Source organism: Salvelinus sp. IW2-2015, unplaced genomic scaffold (assembly GCF_002910315.2).
Source record: "Salvelinus sp. IW2-2015 unplaced genomic scaffold, ASM291031v2 Un_scaffold1555, whole genome shotgun sequence".
Taxonomy (NCBI): Eukaryota; Metazoa; Chordata; class Actinopteri; order Salmoniformes; family Salmonidae; genus Salvelinus; species Salvelinus sp. IW2-2015.
Window position 1 is genome coordinate 9,764 of NW_019942986.1, and position 10,800 is coordinate 20,563.

Here is a 10,800-nt window from a genome sequence, read left to right on the forward strand (position 1 = left end):
ATGAACTTTACCCAGAGCTAACACACCTGTATAATAGAAGATAACAGAGAATGAGAGAAATTACATCACATCTTACAGAAAACCAAGTAGCCATAACACGACACAGACTTCAACACCCAGACAGTAAGCAACCACACCAGACAGTAGCCACACCCAGCAGTAAGCCACACCCCAGACAGTAAGCCACACCCCAGACAGTAAAGCCCACCCAGAAGTAAGCCACACCAGACAGTAAGCCACACCCCAGACAGTAAGCCACACCCAGACAGTAAGAAACACCAGACAGTAAGCAACACCAGACAGTAAGCCACACCCCGACAGTAAGCCACACCGAGACAGTAGCAACACCGCGTAAGCAACACCAGCACGAAGTAACGACAGTAGCAGCTCCGCAGACAGTAAGCAGCTCCCAGAAGTAGGCAGACACCCAGACGTAAGCAAACCCAGACAGTAAGCAACACCCAGACAGTAAGGCAACACCCAGACAGTAAGCACACCCCAGACAGTAAGCACACCCAGACAGTAGCAACACCCAGACAGTAAGCAACACCCAGACAGTAAGCAACACCAGAAGTAAGCAACCCCCAGACAGTAAGCAACACCCAGAAGTAAGCAACACCCAGACAGTAAGCCAACACCACGACAGTAAGCAACACCCAGACAGTAAGCAAACCCAGAAGTAAGCAACACCAGACAGTAGCAACACCCAGACAGTAAGCAACCACAAGCAACACCAGACAGTAAGCAACACCCAGACAGTAAGCAACACACCAAACAGACTAAGCAACACCGACGTAAGCAAGAACCCCAGACAGTAAGCAACACCCTGACAGTAGGGTCAGGGGTCAGGGTCAGACGGGTCTTGTTTTCACGTCTGGTTTCTAGGTTCTACTATACTCCACATGCTACATTATACACATGCTACATTAAACACATGCTACATTATACATGGTACATTAAACACATGCTACATTATACACATGCTACATATACAATGCTACAATGCTACATAAACCATGCTACATTAACACATGCTACTTATACACACGCTACATAAAACACATGCTATAAATAACACCTGCTACACATGCTACATTAAACACATGCTACATTATACACATTGCTATTATACCACTGCTACATTAAACAATGCTATATTAACACATGCTACATTAGATGTGTGTATGTCAATGTGCTAAACACACCACACACACACACACACACACACACACCACACACACACACCACACAGAGAGAGAGAGACGATTAGCTAGCTGTGCCACATCAAAGCTAGATAACACGCTCCCACCCAGCCTCCCTCTCTCAGGTGGGCGTGTGTGAGAACGCCCCCAAAAACATTTGCCCATTCGTTACGGTGTGTTCAGAGCAGTGATTAGGAACAGGTTCTGGGCCTGAGTTCATTGTCTGGTTCAAGGGCTTCTCCTCTAACCCCATTCTCACACCTCCAACATGGTTAAACACACACACACAACCACACACACACCACACAACGCACACACACACCACACCCCACACACACACACACAGACACACACACACACACAGCAACACACACAGCACACAGCCGTTAACATTGATAAAACAGAGCACCGTGTGTAATTCAGCACATTTGGAAAGTATTCAGACCTCTTGACCTTTTCCACATATTTGTTACGTTATTCTAAAATGGATTAAATATACAATATTTTTCCTCATCATCTACACACAATACTGTAATGACAAAGTGGAAAAAGTTAAGAAATGTTTGCATGTACTCAAAATAAAAAAGAAATACCTTATTTAACTTAAGTATTCAGACCCTTGTCTATGAGACTAAATAGAGCTCAGGTGCATCCTGTTTCCATTGACATCGTTGAGATGTTTCTACAACTGATTGGAGTCCACTTGTGGTAAATTCAATTGATTGGACATGATTTGGAAAGGCACACACCTGTCTATATAAGGTCCCACAGTTGACAGTGCATGTCCAGTGCGAAACCAAGTCATGAGGTCGAAGGAATTGCCCGTCGAAGCTCCAAGACAGGATTGTGTCGAGGCAAAGATCTGGGGAAGGGTATCAAAACATTTCTGGCAGCAGTTAAGGTCCCCAAGAACCAGTGGCCTCCATCATTCTTAAATGGAATACGTTTGGAACCACCAAGACTCTTCCTAGAGCTGGCGCCCGCCAAAACTGAGCTATCGGGGGAGAAGGGCCTTGGTCAGGGAGGTGACCAAGACCCGATGGTGACCAGAGTTCCTCTGTGGAGATGGAGAACCTTCCAGAAGGACAACCATCTCTACAGAACTCCACCAATCAGGCATTTATGGTGGAGTGGCCAGATGGAAGCCACTCCTCAGTAAAAGGCACATGACAGCCCGCTTGGGTTTGCAAAAGGCACCTACAGTTCTCACACATAAGAAACAAAATTCTCTGGTCTGATGAAACCAAGATTGAACTCTTTGGCCTGAATGCCAAGCTTCACATTTGGAGGAAACCTGGCACCATCCCTATGGTGAAGCATGGTGGTGGCAGAATCATGCTGTGGGGAGTTTTTTTTTCAGCATCAGGGACTGGGAGACTAGTCAGGATCGAGGGAAAGATAGACAGAGCAAAGTAGAGAGATCCTTGATGAAACCTGCTCCAGAGTGCTCAGGACCTCAGACTAGGGTGAAGGTTCACCTTCCAACAGCACAACGACCCTAAGCACACAGCCAAGACAACGCAGGAGTGGCTTCGGGACAAGTCTCAATGTCCTTGAGGGCCCAGCCAGAGTCCGGACTTGAACCCGATCAAACATCTCTGTAGAGCAAGGGTCTGAATATTTATGTAAATGTGTTATTTCAGTATTTTATTTTGAGTAAACTAGCAAAAATTCTAAAAAAACTGTTTTTGCTTTGTCATTATGGGTTATTGTGATGTTCATTATGGGGTATTGTGATGTCATTATGGGTATTATGATGTCATTATGGGGTATTGTGATGTCTTATGGGGTATTGTGTGTAGTTGATGAAGGGCAAAAAACTATTATCAATTTTAGAATAAAGCGTAACGTAACAAATGTGGAAAAGTCAAAGGGTCTGAATACTTTCCAAAGAGTGTATATATGAAATATAAATGTGATGAAATGTTATGTACCTTTAGTATTTATAGTTACCTGATTTGATATATTTCTGTTGTTATTAGTGTACCTTAGTTCATGGCTCTCTCTCTGCACATGCATTGTACTGTGACGTGTGTCTGTGTTAGGATTAAGGCAGGAAGTTGGGCCCTGGGTGGAGGAGTCCTAGCTAGACGCAGAATACTGTTTTGACCACACACACAGACCATATTATGTCTTTTCATCTATGATTTAAGTTGATCAGATCATTATTTTGTTAGTTAAAAAAAGGAAAATAAATCCTGTTTTGTTGCATCATATCAGATCTTTTTGAAATATGTTTTGCCATTTGGGAACTTTGAATGTGGACTGTATGCATCCAAAACAACCATGCCTCAGGCTTGGGCATTTTTTTAATGGTAAGTTAGGAAGTCCTCTCTCTCACACAACACTCCTGTCCTGAGGGGCTGTACACATGAATAACATATATGTCCCACATGGCACTCTATTCCTATATAGTACACTCCTACCCATAAGGCCCTGGTCAAAAGTAGTGCACTACATAGGGATTAGGGTGCCATTTGGGACAGGTGTATGAAACTAATCAGCTCTACCATGAGACAAACATAAACCTACAGTAACAAAAAGGTGTTGGTTTTACAAAGTAACTACAACCCCTAACAACCAACCAACCAGAGGAGTTTCCTGTCCCCAGTGTGACCAACCAACCAGAGGAGTTTCCTGTCCCCAGTGTGACCACACCAAAGGAGTTTCCTGTCCCCCAGTGTGACCCAAGACCAACGCAGAGGAGTTTCCTGTCCCCCAGTGTGACCAACCAGAGGAGTTTCCTGTCCCCAGTGTGACAACCAAACAGAGGAGTTTCCTGTCCCCAGTGTGACCAACCAGAGGAGTTTCCTGTCCCCCAGTGTGACCAACCAAAGAGGTTTTCCTGTCCCCCAGTGTGACCCACAACAGAGGAGTTTCCTGTCCCCCAGTGTGACCACAAACAGAGGAGTTTCCTGTCCCCAGTGTGACCAAACAGAGGAGTTTCCTGTCCCCCGTGTGACCAACCAAGGAGTTTCCTGTCCCCAGTGTGACCAACCAGAGGAGTTTCCTGTCCCCCGTGTGACCAACCAGAGGGAGTTTCCTGTCCCCCAGTGTGGACCAACCAGAGGAGTTTCCTGTCCCCAGTGTGACCAACCAGAGGAGTTTCCTGTCCCCCAGTGTGACCACCCAGAGGAGTTTCCTGTTCCCCAGTGTGACCAACCAGAGGAGTTTCCTGTCCCCCAGTGTGACCAACCAGAGGAGTTTTCCTGTCCCCAGTGTGAGCAACCAGGGAGTTCCTGTCCCCCAGTGTGACAACCAGAGGAGTTCCTGTCCCCCATGTGACCAACCAGAGGAGTTTCCTGTCCCCCAGTGTGACCAACAGAGGATTTTCCTGTCCCCAGTGTGAGCAACCAGAGGAGTTTCCTGTCCCCAGTGTGAGCAACCAGAGGAGTTCCTGTCCCCCAGTGTGACCAACCAGAGGAGTTTCCTGTCCCCAGTGTGACCAACCAGAGGAGTTTCCTGTCCCCCAGTGTGACCAACCAGAGGAGTTTCCTTCCCCAGTGTGGACAACCAGAGGAGTTTCCTGTCCCCCAGTGTGAGCAACCAGAGGAGTTTCCTGTCCCCCAGTGTGACCAACCAGAGGAGTTTCTGTCCCCAGTGTGACCAACCAGAGGAGTTTTCCTGTCCCCCAGTGTGACCACCAGAGGAGTTTCCTGTCCCCCAGTGTGAGCATGGAGCAGCATAGAGTTAGAACGAGTAGAACATGCATCCTCATTCCGGTAGAGACACACACACATGCCCCGCCCACCTGAAGAGCGGTCTCTTTCAGCCATCCATTTCCTGTTGTCACCTGGATTGTCTGTTTTCCTTTCACTCTTTCATACTCTCGTTTGTGCCTGTCGTKTTYYCCCCCCGTTAACGTTACGACAGCGGAAATGTTTGAAATGACCTGTGRAACACCTCGGTAATGTCTGAAATGAGCTCAACGGAGTACATTGTCTTTTCGCTGCATCTATAAAGAACACTAGAGCTTTGTCGGGGATTTAACGCCTCGACGTTTACATCACAAGAAAGATACCTTCATTTTGATGGGTGTTCTTTTTTGGGTGGAATTGAAAGAAAAAAAAGTTATAATTTAATACAATTGAAATGTTTACAAATTAGATGCTCTGAAATGAAAGCAACTTCCCGAAAATGAACACTGATTATAGTGATATTATGGTCTGATCTCGCAAACGATGTAAAGTATGTTCAGATAGGTGTAATCTAGAACCTGTTGATTTTTAAACCGAGAGTGTCCTGCTATTGAGGGTGTCCTGCTATTGAATTATACAACAGAACGTGACAACAGTAATTAATGAGGTCTAGACATCGCAGGTAGGCCTAGACAAAGCACRTATTTTTTTGTGGTTGCAGCCTTGTCCTTTATGTTAATGTATTTATATGCAAATACACCCAGTGTATTTATGCAAATGAGGCACTTATAAATTCTATTTATTTTCACACAAAATATAGAAAAATACCTGATACCATTAGAACATGTAAACACGAGAGCATTAAAATACATTTAATACCTGAAAACCCACCAAATGACCAGAACCCTTATTTGTACCCACAGCAACATGTTTTATGTGCTATAATTCAGTTAATACCTGATGGATAAAAAAAAAACTCAAAACATTTAGAGTATCTTCATCTATTGTTCAAATTGTTGCATTTATTATATATGAAAAAATACTTTTTGTCGTTGTTCTTAACAATTTTGGTGATTGTTGCTACATTCAGGTCAATGATGCCATAACGGACGGACTGTCAGGTGTGTCACTCTACACTACATGACCAAAAGTATGTGGACACCTGCTCGTCAAATACATTCCAAAATCATTTTATAACTCAATGTTCCCGTTCTGTGAACTTGTGTGGCCTACCACTTCGCGAATGTGCCGTTGTTGCTCCTAGACGTTTCCACTTGACAATAACAGCACTTACAGTTGACCGGGGCAGCTCTAACAGGACAGAAATTTTACGAACGGACTTGTTGGCAAGGTGGCATCCTATGACGATGCCACGTTGAAAGTCACTAAGCTCTTGGGGGTAGAGTCCCGTAGACAAGGGGGACCAGAATGTCACCACACCTCAGTGAGATATAGGGAGGCTTGCTGTTTCAGTGCCCCAAATTTCCAATAAAAAGTGCCCAAATAATTTTTACCCCTTTTACTCCTCAATTTCGTGGAATCCAATTGGTAGTTACAGTCTTGTCTCATCACTGCTACTCCTGTATGGACTTGGGAGAGGCGAAGGTCGAGGGCAGTGCGAGTGCACGCTAGTCCCTATGTAGTGCACGCTAGCCCTATGTAGTGCAACGCTAGTCCCTATGGATAGTGCAACGTATCATGTGGCCGATCTATGTAGTGCACGCTATCTGGGAGCTGCCCTATGTAGGGTGCACGCTAGTATCCCTATGTGGTGCGCAGTCCTCATGTGGGTGCCACGCCTTAGTCCCTATGTGGTGCACGCTAGTCCCTATGTGGTGCACGCTAGTCCCGAGTGGTGCACGCTAGTCCCTATGTGGTGCAAGCTCAATCCCTCAGTGGTGCACCGCTAGTGCCCTTATGTGGTGCACGAACCTGAGTCCCTATGTGGTGCACGCTAGTCCCTAGTTGCACGGCTAGTCCTGTGGTGCACGCCTAGTCCTTTTGGTGCACGCTTCCCTTTGTAGTGGCACGCTATTCACTATGTCTGTGTACGCTCATTCACTATGTAGTGTGACGCTATTCCCTATGTAGTTGTACGCTATTCCCTATGTAGTGCACGCTATTCCCTAGTAGTGCACTTCTTTTGACAGGACCAATAGGGTTCCATTGGGAGAAGAACTATACATAACACAGAGGTCCAAACCCAGTGGGGTGGGGTCCAAAACCCACTGGGGGTGGGGTCCACAAGGCCCACTGGGGTGGGGTCCAAACCCAGTGAAGGTGGGGTCCAAACCCAGTGAGGTTGGGGTCCAAACCCAGTGAGGTGGGGTCCAACCCATTGGGGTGGGGTCCAAACCCCAGTGGGGTGGGGTCGCAAACCCAGTGGGGTGGGGTCCCAAAAACGCCAGTGGGGTGGGTTCCAAACCAGTGGGGTGGGGTCCAAACCCACGGGGGATGCGGGTCCAATACGCCAGTAGGTGGGGTTCGCAAACCGCAGTGAGGTGGGGTCCAAACCCAGTGAGGTGGGGTCCAAACCGCAGTGGGGTGGGGTCAAACCCCAGTGGGGTTGGGGTCCAAACCCACTGAGGTTGGGGTTGCGTTCAAACGCCACTATGGAGGTTGGGTGGGGTTCAAACCACTGCAGGGCGTGCTCTTTTTTGGGGCCGCTGGTGTCTTGGTATAAAAAAATGTTGAAATAAAAAATGCCTTCCTACCTAGACGTCAGTTTGATGTTGTTACAGAAGGTTGTCCTCAGTGAACTTCCTGTCTGTGTGTTCTCAAGGCAGAGATGAATGCGCCTTAGCGACCATGAGAGTGGACTATGAGCAAGTCCAAAATCAGACCATCGAGGAGCTCTCCAATCCCCTTCTGATGAAGAGAGGAATAAATTACTGTCCTCAGCCAATCACACAGTCCCAGACACACAGACACCTGCCCTATGAGACGTGCACACACACGACACCACACAACACACACACACACAACACACACAACACACCACAAACACACACACACTACACACAGGGATACACACCATCATACACGCCGTTGTAAACGGAAGCAATAAGGTTTATCGACTCACTGGTGAATGGATTTTCTTAAAGCATAAAGGTTTATTTTCATGACAGTTCTTAATGTTTTTTAAAAGCATTTATTTGATTAATCAATGGTTTTTACCTAATCGAACCAGTCCAATTAAACAGCCAAGAGATTATGATAAGTGGAGGAGGCGAACGTCGTGAGTCCAAACAGACCTTCCTGTATTCAGTTAGTGATAAACAACCATGTGTTGTTATTGAAATGACTTGTGGGAAATGTAAACACACACCTACACACAGAACCTATGAGTCACCTCCCGGCCACGTCCCATTCCAGAGATCTATGACGTCACCTCGGCCACGTCCCATTCAGAGGTCTATGAAGTCACCTCCGGCCACGTCCCATTCAGAGACCTATGACGTCACCTCCCGGCCACGTCCCATTCAGAGGTCTATGAACCGTCACCTCCCGGCCACGTCCCATTCAGAGGTCTATGAAGTCACCTCCCGGCCACGTCCCATTCAGAGGTCTATGACGGGTCACCTCCCGCCAACGTCCACTTCAGAGACGATTGACGTCACCGTCCGGCACGTCCCATTCAGAGGCTATGAAGTCACCTCCCGGCCCACGTCCCATTCAGAGGTCTATTGAAGTTCACCCCCGGCCACGTTCCGCATTCAGAGGTCTATGACGTCACCTCCCGGCCACGTCCCCATTCAGAGACTATGACGTCACCTCCCGGCCACGTCCCATTTCAGAGGTCTATGACGTCACCTACCCGGCCACGTCCAATTCAGAGGTCTATGAAGTCACCTCCCGGCCAGTCCCATTCAGAGGTCTATGACGTCACTCCCGCCACGTCCATTCAGAGACCTATTGACGTCACCTCCCGGCCACGTCCATTCAGAGGTCTATGGAAGTCACCTCCCGGCACGTCCCATTCAGAGGTCTATGTAGTCACCCCTCGGCCCGTCCCTTCAGAGGTCTATGAAGTCACCCCCGCCCCGGGCCAAACTGCCATTCAGTAGGTATATTGTAGTCACCTCCCGGCCACGTCCCATTCAGAGAGCGTCTATGTAGTACCTCCGGCCCAACGTCCCATTCAGAGGCTAGTAGGCCCCCGCCTAGTCACTCTTGGCACCTCCGGCCACGTCCCATTCGAGGTCTTTATGTAGTCACCTCCCGGCCACGTCCATTCAGAGTCTATGTAGGTCACCTCCCGGCACGTCCCATTTCAGAGCCGTCTCTATGTAGTCACCTCCCCGGCAACGTCCGCATTCAGAGGTCTATGTAGTCACCTCCCGGCCACTCCATTCGAGACCTATATCACCCCCCGGCGTTCCATTCAGAGGTCATGTAGTCACCCCCCCGGCCACGTCCCATTCAGAAGACGTATGACGTCACCTCCCGGCACGTCCCATTCAGAGGTCTATGGTAGTCACCCCGCCCCCCCCCCCGGCTCACGTCCCATTCAGAGACCTATGAAGTCACACCCCCCCGGCCCGTCCATTAGAGGTCTATGTAGTCATCTCCGCGCCACGTCCCATTCAGAGGTCTATGTAGTGTCATCTCCCGGCACGCCCATTCCAGGAACCTTAGACGTCAACCCCCGGCCACGTCCATTCAGAGGTCTATGAAGTCACCCCCCCGCGCCACGTCCCATTCAGAGGTCTATGAAGTCAACCCCCCCCCCGGCCACGTCCATTTCAGAGGTCTATGTAGTCATCTCCCGCCAACGTCCCATTCAGAGGTCTATGAAAGTCACCCCACCCGGCTCACCGTCGCATTCAGAGGTATATGAAGTCACCCCCCCGGCCACGTTCCCATTCAGAGACCTATGAAGTCCATGCCACGTTCCCATTCATGAACCACTGTCCCACAGTACAGGGTGAATATAGTTGAGTACAGTTCACTTGCCTCCCACCCAGCTTGCTGGCTTTCACCCAACAATCCTTAAAACCACTTCCTCTACCCCCTATGCACTTGTGGAGAGCTTGATTCGCGCCAGGGTAAACTGTTTTAAGGGCGAAGACAAGGCAGCCATGTTTTCATAATGGAATAGCAGCCTGGAAGGCCATCTGAGCCTGGTGCTGTTCTCTGTGGGTTTGTAGTCTTTCTAGTCTTTTCAGTTTGAGTTTTCTAGATAATTCGCTGGCTGCATACAAAGTTAAGCCAATCCCTCTCTCCTGCCAGACTGTGTGTACTAGTCAGTGCAATTGCTAATGATCAGAGGCTTCGCAAGAACTACCATGTCTATCGATCTTATTGATAGCCGGCTTTGATTTTGTGTATAAATACTAGTGGTCGCAAATCGTCACTTTGTGGTCTCTGTGATGTCTCTGTGTGTGTGTTCCTGCATCCTATCAACTGTGGGTCACAAGTAGTGCTGCTAAGCTGCGTGTCACTACAGACCGGGTGCGATCCCAGGCTGTGGTCACAGCCGCCGTAGACCGGGATACCTTATGGAGATTCGCACAATTGCCAGCGTCGTCTGGTTAGGGGAGGGTTTGGCCAGCGTCGTCTGGGTTAGGGGAGGGTTTGGCCCAGCTCGTCCGGGTTAAGGGGAGGGTTTGCCCAGCGTCGTCTGGGTTAGGGTGAGGTTGGCCCAGTGTGTCGTCCGGGTTAGGGGAGGGTGTTGGCCCAGCGTCGTCGGGTAGGGGGAGGGTTTTGGCCCAGCGTCGTCTGGTTAGGGGAGGGTTGGCCAGCGTCGTCCGGGGTTAGGGGAGGGGTTTGGCCCGGCCTGGATGTCCCTTGTCCCATCGGCACTCTGGGTCTCCTTTTTGGAGGGCCGGCGGCGCCCTGCAAGCTAGTGTATACGGTGGTTTCCTCCGACACATTGGTGGGCAGCTGGCTTCCGGGGTTAAGCGAGCAGTGTGTCAAAGAAAGCAGTGACGGGCTTGGCAGGGTCGTGTTTCGGAGGA